This window comes from Micropterus dolomieu, linkage group LG08, assembly GCF_021292245.1.
Source record: "Micropterus dolomieu isolate WLL.071019.BEF.003 ecotype Adirondacks linkage group LG08, ASM2129224v1, whole genome shotgun sequence".
Taxonomy (NCBI): Eukaryota; Metazoa; Chordata; class Actinopteri; order Centrarchiformes; family Centrarchidae; genus Micropterus; species Micropterus dolomieu.
In genome coordinates, this window is record NC_060157.1 from 32,113,953 (window position 1) to 32,124,133 (window position 10,181).

A 10,181-nucleotide genomic window follows, 5' to 3' on the forward strand; every position below is an offset into this window, starting at 1 on the left:
CACTGATAGCCAAAACTAAAGGAAGAGAACGAGGGAGAGAGGCCTTCTTTCCACAGCTGGAAGTAATGCTGCCATTATTGTGTCACAGTCTAAGATGCAAAGAACATTGTCGTCTATTGTAAACTCTGCGCGACCAGCAAGAAGATTTCTACCGCAAACATTTCTACATCTGATTTATTGGAGCATCTGCTGAAGCAGCACAGCGACGTGAAACTTCCAGAAAGAAACTCCGGGAGCTGCTGCCACTGACACTGGACTCGTCGGCAGAGAGTGGCGTTAACGTAACGTTTTGTAACTACTGAAGACTGCTCTTATAAACAGGCTGCATGTGCAGAAAAACAGCTGTTTAAAAGTCGGGATTTACTTGCTTTATTCTTTTATTTCAGCCGGTGGCGTTAAGAAACGTTAGGCCTGGGCTATATGCTTTGTAACAACCACACTCCTTGCTGCGGTGGAATATGGTATTAGTTCAAAAGTCGGGGGAGACTGCTGTGTTTGGGGGTGAAGGGGGTGGTAGTGAAAGCAGTGTTTCCCATACTTAGCCTATGATTTGGATAATTATCAACGCTGACCGCCACATATTGATTTTGTGTTTTTTTTTTAAATCATTTTTTATTGAGGAGCATATATTCGTGCAGCAACTCCTCGCTCGCTCCCTCTTTCTCTCTCTCCTGAACACCGCTGCACAAACCTGCCCAAAGCTAGAATAACCCCCCACCCACTGTCATTCTGCGGGAAACACTGGAAAGTAATATAGTAAGGTAACGAGTTACTTTTATCACCCAGTAATAAGTAAAGTAATAATATTACTGTTTTGAGTAATAAGTAACTAGTAATATATTACAATTTCAGAGTAACTTGCCCAACACTGACCACCACCTGTTTGAAACTCCATATGTACTGCAGGCCACATAATAAACTTTATTTATAGAGCACTAGTGCTTCAAAACAGACACACACGATGGATGATAGAATGCAAGAGGGTAAAATGAGATAACACAATATAAGAGGAGATAAAAAGATAAACCCTAAACAGGTGGCTCAGATAAAATCAGGTTTTTAAAAGAGACTTAAAAGAAGACACTGACTCTGACAGGTGGTTCCAGAGCCTCGGGGCCCTGACAGCAAAGCCCTTAGTCAGGACTCAGGGAGACAGGAGACCTCAAACTACACAAAGGCTGAGAAGGAGTTCTAAAATATAATCAGGAGCCTGGTCATTGAGAGCCTTAAAAATAAGATCTTAAAATGAGGACAGCTGAGCCAGCTGCGTACACTGATGAACCAGGTGAGCGTGCTTTAGCTTCTGGACGGAGCGTTCAGGGCGGGACGTGCTGGAGCTCCAACAAGCTCAACAACAACACAGTGATACCAGACTGAGAATCCTGGTCATTTTCACTTTCATGCACTTATGATTGATTTCATTCCTAAAAGGGAATTTTGAGATGTGACTCACCTCCTTTTCTTTGTTACCGCAGCGCCTACGGGCCGAAATGTGACCCAGAAAATTCAGAAAATTGAAAGTCTCACCTATCCGCTCAGTGGGCTGCCAGCGTGCAGCCAGCATGCAGCCAGCATGCAGCCATTTCATAACACACACACACACACTTACTCTCTGAAGTATTTATATATATCAGCATCTGTGATCAATGTTGAAGACACCACAATCTAACTGCCCAGGTTACTTTTTAACCTGCAGCTAACCAGCTAACTAGCTATCCAAGATGCTAAATGAAATTAGTGCATTTTTCCCTGGGGAATATTATGTCTGTAGAAACAGAAAAATCAAGATATTGTTTTTTGCATAGCTCTATAATGTTTATATATATTGATTACATTTCCATTAACTTCCTATGTACACCAGTACTATAATGTAATATATTATAGTACCAAAACAAATGATGCTCATGTCAGAGTGCATAAAATATTTGAATCTTTTGGAAGATGTTACAGCTACTCTGTCGAAAAGTTAAGTCTTAACTTCAGAAACTATTTAAACCTTTGACCTCAGAGTTTGTACTACTTGTACTGCTGATTTACTTAAAAGGCAAATCTGCACATTTCTGATCCATTTGAAATTGATTTTGAATAAAACTGTGTGACTCCTGATTAAACACTCTGATGATGATCAGTAAGAAGACCTCGTGGCTCTTCTGAGACAGAACAACTTTTAAGTACCTTTCTTTTAAGTCAAAGTGCTGAGAAGAGTTTCTAACAGCCAGATTTCACCAGCTCGCCAGTTCATTTAGATATTCAGTTTGAAAACTAATGACTGCATTTTACCTGAAACAAGCCATTAAAATGAGTTTATGATCAAAGTAGTCAGATTTCAGTGTGTTGCACGATAAATAAATGTCCTGGATGATTGTAGAGGTTTGTGTTTTTCAGCTCACGTGTGAGTCTGAAATGTCTGAAAGAAACAACATTTTTAAATTAAAGTTTTATGTAGAAATAATCAGTTAAATCATTAAGTATCATTCTGTGGATATAAAACACATCCATATTTATAAAACACATACTACATGATCAATAAAAATATAAGTTTCAGTGATGAAATGACAAAACATTAAAATGCAGATGAACCAGATTTTATCTGATTTTCCATGATTCATTCATTCAAATGAGACACTTTGAAAACCACCTAATGACACCTGACACAGCACGAGCCTATTTGTGTATGCCGAGCCTTCATCATACTCATCTGTGTACCGTTTATATATAAATATAAACAATACACATATTATACATACACAGATATGCATAATACACATTATATATATATATATATATGTACTTTACATACACACATGTATATCTGACACCTGAAACAGCATGTGTTCGTATGTTCGTGCACGCCGAGCTTTTACCAAGATGGCACCGCAGATGGCCGCCTCTGGTCTCCAAACCCATGTTTTGTCAAGAAAACACACGTGAAATGTGAAACGGGAAATGACGTTATTATAAAGATACCAATTATAAAGACAAAGAATATGAGTGAAAGAAAGGATTAGCACACACAGGTAGCAGGGATTGACTGAGCTGGAGGGGAGTAAAAAGTGTTTTGCAGTGAAAAAGTAGCTGCCTGCTCTCATTGGCTGGATGTGGATGTCGAGTCGGCCGACTCCACTAGATATTTGGCATGTTAGATATCTGGCAGACGTCAGCGATGTGGCAGTGATGTGTCAGGGAGCCGTTTTGATGCGCTGTTGAGTAGTTCACACATAACAACTGCCGACCGCTGATCAACCCCTGATTTTCTCCCGATCATAGCCTGACGGTTGCTGAGCTCACCGAGCGGCAAATCAGGCTAAAAATCGTGTAGTGTGAACTAGGCTTTCAACTGAAACAGCGGGGTTTACGCACTGCGCTCCCTTTGATTCACCTGGCGAATGTCCGCTCTCTTGCCAACAAAATGGACGAACTGCTGCTCCTCAACAGAACTAACCCTGACTTCTGCAGATCTGCCGCCCTCTGGCTCACCAAGCACATCCCAGACAGTGGACTTTACCTACGGGGATTTAATCTCATCTGCACGGATTGCGAAAATGAGCTTGTGGGAAAAGCAAGGGGAGGTGGATAACTAACGTGGAGAAAAACCATCCAGACTGGTTGATGATGGGGACTTCAACAGAGCAAACCTCAGCCACGAACTCCCAAAGTACAGACAGTATATTAAGTGGCCCCCATCTTCACACAGATCTTCAACAGATCACTGGAGCTGTGTGAAGGCTCTATTTAGCCAAGTATTCCCAAAGCTCTCAGTAGTTACGACTTCATGAGCTTCTTTAATGATAAAATTCTAGCTATTAGAGACAAAATTCACCAAGACCTGCCCTCAACTGGCACCGACTTACCTCTTAACTCAGGAACCTTAGAAACAGCTGTAGAACCAGATATATGTTTAGACTGTTTTGCTTCCCTCAATCTTTACCAACTAACTTCGATAATTTCTTCATCTAAACCATCAACCTGCCTCTTAGACCCCATCCCGACTAATCTTGGAGTTATCTTTGATCAGCAAATGTTGTTTAAGTCTCACATTAAGCAAATTTCAAGGACCGCCTTTTTTCACCTACGTAATATTGCGAAAATCAGGAACATCCTGTCTAAAAATGATGCAGAAAAACTAGTCCATGCATTTGTTACTTCTAGGCTGGATTATTGCAATTCCTTATTATCATGCTGCTCTCGCTCTCTCTCTCCCTCTCTCACTCACTCACCCCAACCGGTGGAGGCAGATGGCCGCCCACCCTGAGCCATGGTTCTGCTCGAGGTTTCTGCCTCTTAAAGGAAGTTTTTCCTTGCCTCTGTCTCCTAGTGCTTGCTCTTGGTGGGAACTGTTGGGCTTCTGTAAATATCATCATAGAGTTCGGTCTAGACCTGCTCTTTTATGAAAAGCGCTGTGAGATAACTGTTGTTGTGATTTGGCGCTATATAAATAAAATTGAATTGAATTGAATTAAATTGAAGTTCTCTCCTGCTTCAAATGCTCCACAATCATCCCGGTCCCCAAAAAACCCTCCATCTCTGGATTAAATCACTACAGGCCTGTTGCCCTGACATCTGTAGTCATGAAGTCCTTTGAAAGACTGGTGTTGGCCCACCTGAAGGACATTACAGGCCCCTTGCTGGACCCCCTGCAGTTTGCCTACAGGGCTAACAGCTCTGTGGATGATGCACACACCTCGACTCTCCAGGGACATATGCAAGGATCCTGTTTGTGGACTTCAGCTCGGCGTTCAACACCATCTTCCCGGACATCCTCAGCACCAAATTCACCCAGCTCACTGTGCCAGCCTCCACCTGTCAGTAGATCACAAACGTCCTGACTGACAGGAGTCAGCAGGTGAGACTGGGGGACACCACATCCAGCACCCAGACTATTAGCACTGGCACCCCCCAGGGGTGTGTGCTCTCCACACTGCTCTTCTCCCTCTACACCAACGACTGCACCTCAGGAGACCCATCGCTATACAAATACGGAGCATTTACATTTACATCTAAAGTGGGAGCCCAAAACTGACACCATCATCAAGATGGCCCAGCAGATCCCTCTCACCCTGGACACAACCTGTTTCAGCTTCTCCCTTTTGGTAGGCGCTACAGCGCACTGTACGCCAAAACCAACAGACTCAAAAACGGTTCTTCCCACAAGCCAAAACTTGCACCATCTGTGGCATTGTGCTGTGTGATGGAACTGCACATTTTGGAGTGGCCTTTTATTGTGGCCAGCCCAAGGCACACCTGTGCAATCCCCATGCTGTCTGGTCAGCATCTTGATATGCCACACCTGTGAGGTGGATGGATTATCTCGGCAAAGGAGAAGAGCTCACTAACACAGATTTTGACAGTTTTGTGAACAATATTTGAGAGAAAAAGGCCTTTCGTGTACATAGAGAAAGTCTTAGATCTTTGTGTTCAGCTCAGGATGAATGGGGGCAAAAAGTGTTACGTTTATTGTTTATATATATATATTTACATATATATGTATGCCGAGCCTTCTTAATTCCCTGATCAGAATCAGAATCAGGAATTTGACTCAGGATTGTACATTGCTCATGATGTGCATGTTGAAGGTGGATATCTTCGCTATCGGGCAGAAACCTCTATATCTAACCAGATAGATATACAGGTACACATACATGCATACATGTACACAGTGTGATGGAGGTAAGTGCAAAAGATGCTGGAAAAAATAAATAAGACCTATGACCTGATGTAGGTGTATTGGTATACAGTATATACAATATGACATAGTATGAACATAGTATGAACAGCACTAAAATAGAGAATGGTGAATAAATAAATAATAAGTGGAAACCAGTAAACAGGTGCTGATTAGAGACAGAGTTACTGGGTTATTGCACAGGAATTGTTCCTGACACTGTGAGGCAGAAATCAGCTGTTCATCAGAGTGACGGCTTTATGGGAAGAAACTGTTCCTGAGTCTGTTGGTTTTGGCGTACAGTGCTCTGTAGCGCCTACCAGAAGGGAGAAGTTGGAACAGGTTGTGTCCGGGGTGAGATGGATCTGCAGTGATGTTTCCTGCCCGTTTCCTGACTCTGGAAATGTATAAGTCCTGACTGGAGGGCAGGTTGGCACGATTATTTTTTCTGCAGTGCTGACTTTCCGTTGTAGTCTGTCCCTTTTTGGTGGCAGATCCAAACCAGACAGTGATGGAGGTGCAGAGGACAGACTGGATGATGGCTGTGTAGAACTGGATCAGCAGCTCCTTAGGCAGGTGGAGCTTCCTGAGCTGACGCAGGAAGTACATCCTCTGCTGGGCCTTCTTGATGATGGTGTCCGTGTTGGGCTCCCACTTCAGGTCCGGGGATATAATGGAACCCAGAAACCTGAAGGATTCCACAGCAGACACAGGGCTGTTGAGTATGGTGATGGGGGGCAGAGTGGGGGGGGCTCCTCCTGAAGTCCACTGTCATCTCCACAGTTTCAGCTGATCAACCTCCCATATGTAGGCAGACTCCTCACCGTCCCGGATGAGGCCGATGACCGTTGTGTCGTCAGTGAACTTCAGGAGTTTGACAGATGGGTCTCCTGAGGTGCAGTCGTTGGTGTAGAGGGAGAAGAGCAGTGGGGAGAGCACACACCCCTGGGGGCGCCAGTGCTGATAGTCCGGGTGCTGGATGTGATGTTTCCTAGCCTCACCTAATCTATATAAATATACACAATATACTTCATATATATACACAGATACACACAATACATATCTGTATACAGTACTGTATACAGTATATACACTGAGCCTTCATAATCCACATCAACATAAAAATACAGAATATACATTATATATAAAAAGGAAAATAAAATAAGGGAAGAGAAGAATAAAATAGAATAAATAATGTATCAGTAAAACAGACTAAAATGTCAGTACATAGATCAAAAAAGCATAAATAAGTAAATGAATAAACAGATAAATAAAATAAAATAAATACAATTCAACCAAAAGTCTTTAGTTTGCTTTTTAAATATCAGCATTCTCTGTTCCACAGACTTGGGATAATTAAAAGGCCACTACCAGAGGACCTGAAGGTTCTGGAAGGTTCATAAGCAAATCTGATAAATATTCAGGACCAAGACCATTAAGAGACTTAAAAACCAATAAAAGGACCTTAAAATATCACAGAGTACGGTATAGACCTGCTCTATATGAAAAGTCTCTATGAGATTAGAGAGCCAATGCAGAGACTTTAAAATTGGGGTAATGTGCTGTCTTTCTGGACATCCAGCGTGCAGCTGCGTTTGGAAGCAGTTGAAATGTATTATTTTTAGGAGATCAGAGAGCAGAGCATTAAATTAATCAATCCTGGAGGTAATGAAAGCATCGGTGTTTCTGTATCGGCTTGAGAGAGACACAGTCGCACTCTGTCAATGTTCTTGAGATGATAAAAACAACTCTTAGTAATGTTTTAAATGTACAACTGAAAACTGAGATCTGAGTCAAAGAAGACTCTTCTTTTTTTAACCCTATCTCAGGCTTAATGGCAGTGCTTGCAGTTTCACACTGACTTTCTCCCTCTGAGCTTCAGAACCAATGAGCCTGATTTAGCTGTACAAAATTCTCTGCCATATATATGTATATATATGCACGTCGCGGTTCCTTGCGTGTCTATTTCAAGTAATTTAAAACTTTCAGTTTCAAGCTGTTTAAAAATAGTATAATATTCTTTGTGTTGTTCATCAATGGTGATAAATTATCCAAAAGTCCTGCGAGGTTCGGACAACTCGGCACAACACCATTGAAGCTGGGGCTCCGTCTCTTCAGCAAGTGTTCCTCCTCTGCCACTACCCACACACATACACACACACACACACACGCACTGACGACCCAGGGTTAGGGTTACAATTTTGGATTTATTCACGCACTTTAAAAACAATTATTGGAAGTTTTATATTGTAACAGGCTGTATATTAACTTATTGGGAGAAAACTGGTAGTTCTATGTAAAATCAGACGTTGAGCACCCCCATATCGCCAAAATGGCACGATCCTTGTTTCGCTGCAAAGCTTCCACTGTGAGATTGACAGTCGAATCAGGCTCCACCCATCGAAGCATCGAATCTTCCACTATTTGGGGTCAGCCCTAATATATGGATGTTACAGTGGTGCCAGTGGTAATTGGAGCACTGGGGGCTGTGACCCCCAAACTGGGAGAGTGGCTACAGCAGATTCCAGGTAAAACATCAGAGGTCTCTGTCCAGAAGAGTGCAGGCCTAGGAACAGCTAAGATACTGCGCAGAACCCTCAAACTCCCAGGCCTCTGGTAGAGGACCCGAGCTTGAGGATGACACATACCACCCCACAAGGGGTGAGAGAGGGATTTTTTAATTTTTTTAAATATACATTTATGAAATGGCTGATAGGGCGGTGCAGTGGTTAGCACTGTTGCCTCACAGCAAGAAGGTCGTGGGTTCAAACCACCGGTTTCCCCGGCCTTTCTGTGTGGAGTTTGCATGTTCTCCCTGTGTCCGCGTGGGTTCTCTCCGGGTGCTTCGGCTTCCTCCCACCATCCAAAGACATGCAGGCTAGGTTAATTGGTGACCCTAAATTGTGTGAGCATGAGTGGTTGTTCGTCTATGTGTGGCCCTGTGATGGACTGGCGACCTGTCCAGGGTGTATCCCGCCTTGCGCCCGATGTCAGCTGGGATTGGCTCCTTATATGTATATATATGTATACACTGATCATTCATAATACACATCTATGTAAAGATACAGCGGCACCGGCTCTTCTCCTCACCTGCCCCTCTCCCCTCAATGTCAATAGCACATTTAAAAACAACAACAGTTGACCAAAGTGCTCAACAGGGTCGATGTCAAATACATAAATAACATATACAAAAGTTACTACAGACAAAGTGAATCACAGGGAAACAAAAAAAAACACTTTAAAACATCAGAAACCAGGTTAGGGTAGGGTCTGTGCAGCTTTAATATGCATGGGGAGGCTGTTCCATATGATGGGACGCCCACTGCAAAGGCTCTATCGCCCTTATTTTTTAGCTTTGATCTCGGGACATTGGGAATAGTGGCATAAGAGATCAGCCAGAGAAGGTGGTCCAAACCATTTACAGCCTTAAAAACAAGCAATAAAATCTTAAAATCTATCCTAAAATGGACAGGTAGCCAGTGGAGAGAGGCCAAGACAGGTGTTATATGTTCACATTTATTCATCTGACACTTTTATCCAAAGCGACTTACAATTGCTATACATGTCAGAAGACGCACACCTCTGGAGCAACGAGGGGTTAAGTGTCTTGCTCAGGGACGCATTGGTGGATGGGTCACAGTGGGGGATTGAACCTGGGTCTCTCACACCAAAGGCAAGCATCTTATCCATTGTGCCATCGGCACCCGTCATGCTTGGTCACGCTTTTTTGTTTTTGTTGAAAGGCGAGCGGCTGCATTTTGGACTAACTGGAGGCGATTTAAAGATTTAGACCCATGTATAATGAATTACAATAATCCAGCCGAGCAGTAATAAAAGCATGGATGACTTTTTCAAGGTCTTTGGGAGGAAGATAGGCCTTTATTTTAGCTAGAAGTCTTAACTGGAAGACGCTGGTCTTGACAACTGCACTGATTTGCTTATTGAAAGTGAATGAGGTCTTAAAAATAACACCAAGATTTTTAATAGCAGATCAATTTTAGGAGACTAAGGGGCCCAAAGTGCCAACAGGGTCACCCAGAATGTCTAAACATCCATACCGGATGATCTCTGTTTTATTTTCATTCAGAGTGAGGAAGTTTAACTCCAGAGACCCAGCCCATTGACTTATGTCCACCGTAGTGGACATTTGAGTTTCATCCCTCTCCTTTAAATCTTTTGTGCTAGTCTCTTAATTCCTGCTGTACTGTACAGAGGACATCCTGGGCTTTTCAATGATATGTTATTTGATTGGCTGGGAGGCTGGGAACCCCCTCTATCTTTCAATCCAAAATGGACGGCATAGGAACAAGCACATTTTATGGAAAGATAAGACGTGAGTCAAATATTGTTTGTCTATGGTTTTGTTACTATGATAATCATATATTTTCTTGTTCATTAAGGTGTTAGGAATCATATATTTAGTTCTGATAGCAAATACATTATGTATCTTTTGAAAAATTTGCCATTTTATGAATGTCAACTATAGTGGACATCAGGACTATCTTCATGTAAATAATGA